Source organism: Amphibalanus amphitrite, unplaced genomic scaffold (assembly GCF_019059575.1).
Source record: "Amphibalanus amphitrite isolate SeventyFive unplaced genomic scaffold, NRLGWU_Aamphi_draft 000681F_arrow, whole genome shotgun sequence".
Classification (NCBI taxonomy): domain Eukaryota; kingdom Metazoa; phylum Arthropoda; class Thecostraca; order Balanomorpha; family Balanidae; genus Amphibalanus; species Amphibalanus amphitrite.
In genome coordinates, this window is record NW_024882175.1 from 208,044 (window position 1) to 211,224 (window position 3,181).

The window sequence follows — 3,181 nt, forward strand, 5'->3', positions numbered from 1 at the left end:
GAGGGCAACTGCTGGGAGATGACGGAGCATGTCGTTGTGGACAGCATCCGGACCTTCTGAGACGCTGCGCAACGAGCTGATGGCAGACGTGAGCTCAGCCATAGAGAAAGGCTCGTTGTACACCAAATTTTCAGCTGTGCTGAAGTCCACGGCGGCTGGTGCAGGTCGTGAGGACGGCTCTCCTCGGCAGCGCTGATAGAGTGCACGACCTATCGTCTCTGCGACGTCTGAAGGGTGAGATATGTCCGTGTTGTTCACTCTTAAAACCGGAAGCGGAACAGAGCTGAACCGGCCTTCAATGCGCTTCATGCGTGCCCATATTTGGGTCGTAGGAGTAAAACGGTTTAAGGAACTTACATAAGTGCGCCATGAAACAGCCTTTGCCTCCTTTAAAACGCGTCGGGCAAACGCCCGCGCTCTCTTAAAAGCGATGAGGTTCTCAGTAGTACTACTCCGGTCAAACTCTCTAAAAGCGCGTTTCCTGGCACGAATCGCATCTCCGCATTCCTTGGTCCACCACGGGACCGGAGGACGACGAGGCTGACTCGACGTCTTGGGTATGCACCCGTTTGCGGAGTCATTGAGTAAACATGTAAAATCCTCTGTAGACATCACAGAGGCGTCGGCTCTGGCTAAAACAGAGGCCTCTACAGCGGCCTGGAATTCGCCCCAGTCGGCTTTCCGAACATTCCACCTAGGTGGACGGTTGCCCGACACTGGGGACTCCTGGTGCTCCAGCCACACTGGGAAGTGGTCGCTCCCGAGTGGGTCGTCATGGACGGACCAGGTAAAAAGCTGAGCTAGCCGCGGACTGACTAAGCTCAGGTCCAGAGCCGATGTTTGACCGGAGGGTGTTGTAAAATGGGTGCGCTGTCCTGTATTTAAAATACACAGCGCCTCATCGCGGATAAAAGATTCTAAAAGTCGACCACGAGTGCCAGTCGTGTCGCATCCCCACGCCAGGCTATGGGCGTTAAAATCGCCGACTACCAGGACCGGAGGTGGAAGCTCATCGACAAGTCGATGAAGCTCAACCACCGGGAGCGCTATACCTGGTGGAAGGTATAAGGAGCATACAGTCAGTTCCCGGTGGTTGAAATCAACTCTGGCGGCCACCGCCTGCAGGGGAGTCTGCAGCGGCACCTGGCGCGCAGGTACGCTGTGGTGAACCGCCAGAAGCACACCTCCATGGGCAATGGTAGGGGTGTCCAGGTCTCTCCTAAAAACAGAATAGCCCTTGATGGCAAGGGTGACATTTGGCGCAAGCTTGGTCTCCTGGAGACCTAAAACAAGGGGTGTGCGCCAACGGATAAGAGACTGTAGGTCCTGGTAGTTGGCCCGGAGGCCTCTACAGTTCCACTGTAGAATAAAAGGCGTGGTTAAAAAGGCGCGAAAAGGGCGCGTATAACATGAGGCAAAGGCGCACGCAGATACCTGACTGACCACAAAAAAGGTAAAAAACACCGAGAGAAATGCACCTGGTAAAAAAGCGCAATAGCGCGAAAAAGATAAAAGGATAAAAGAGGAAATGACTAGACTGAAAGACTAGACTAGGTCCTCTAACTCCGAGGAGGCGCTCCCCCCGTAACGGATGCGGGGGTGCCCCGAGCCCTCTCGGTGAAGCCTCCCTTCAGCGGAGGCAGATCGGGCGTGGCTCGAGCCCTGCTGGGGCTTTTTCGCCCGAGGGGCGTCACCCTCCGAGGGCGACCAGCTCGGGGGCGTCTGCCGCTTGGCGAGGCGCCCTGGAGCCGCGGAGGACTGTTGCCGCCCCGACGGGGATGTCGAGGCGGCGGCCTGTGTCCTCGACACAGGCGTCTCTGGCAGCGGCGGTGGTGGCCGCCGCTGCGGAGGTGGAGGAGGCGGCGGGGGACCCATGATGGGCCGAGTCCCCGCCTCAGGTGTCTCCGGGGTGTCAGCGGCGGCGGCCGCGTTGGCACTCCCGGAGGCGGAGTCGGCAGACGAGGCTTCTTTAGCCTCGAGGGCCTTCTGGACGAGGCGAGCCCTCCTCGCCTCACGTGCCCTCCTCTCCTCCTCCCCCCGCCGCAGAGCCTCCTGCACCGCCGTAGACGGTCGGGGGCGGGGCGGGGTGGGTGGCGCCTTACCCTGCGCCAGGGGGCGCCGACCACCCTGTCGGCGCTGGACGACGGTCCACTCGTCTCCACTCGCGGCTGGAGCCGGACTGGGTGGACCCCACACTGACTCCTGAGCAGCCTGCTCCGTGTCGCTCGGCGGCGCACGAGGCGCCGGGGGGTCCGCTGAGCCATCAGTGGCTACGACAGTGAGGCCGAATCGCTTGAGGAGCTGCACAAGCTGTGCAACACTCATCTGGGAGGCATCGGTTGAGTTTGTCACTCTCACCTTTTGGGCATACGAGGTCTTCGGGTGAGTTTGGTTATACACCTCCCGGGCCTCTTTAAACGACAGATTTCTGGTAGCCTTGATGGTGTTTATCTCCTTCTCTTTGACGTATGTAGGGCAGGACCTGTCATACGCGGAGTGCGGTGTCTGCCCCTCTCCGCAGTTGACGCATCGAGGGGTTTCCGAGCTGCACGTGTCGTCAGTGTGGTCCTGGGAAGCACACTTGGAGCACACGGGTTTGCCTCGGCAGTTGTCCTTCGTATGACCAAAACGTTGACAGCGGAAACAACGCATGGGTGCCGGGACGTAAGGTCGCACACGAACCCTCACGTACCCCACGCGAACCTCGCTCGGCATGTCGGTGGAGTCAAAGGTTAAGATAATGTTATTCGTGGGGACCGTGCCTCTCCTCGCCAAGATGCGGTGTGCTGCTGTGACGCCAAAGTCGGCGAGGCCGTCTGCGATGTCGTCATTGCTCACGTCTCTGAGGTCAAAGCAGTTGATGACCCCTCTGCTCGAGTTCTTTGACCTGTGCGGCTCAACTGAGAGAGAGACAGAGACCAGCTTCCTGCCGGAGGCCCGTCCCTCGGTATACACAAATCGGGTGGCGCTTAAGGCTTTTGCAGCCTCCTCACTTTTCTCGAATTCGACTTCCAAAGCCCCATCGCGCATCCGATCGCAGCGGAGGATCTTGCCGAGGCGGTCGCAGCCGTCCTTCCGTTGGAAGGGGGACAGCGCACCCAGCTGTTTGTCACTGCTCCTTAGGATAAGGATCTTTGGGTTTCGAGGAACCTTCTCGTGTGACGTTCGCCCGCCGGCCGAG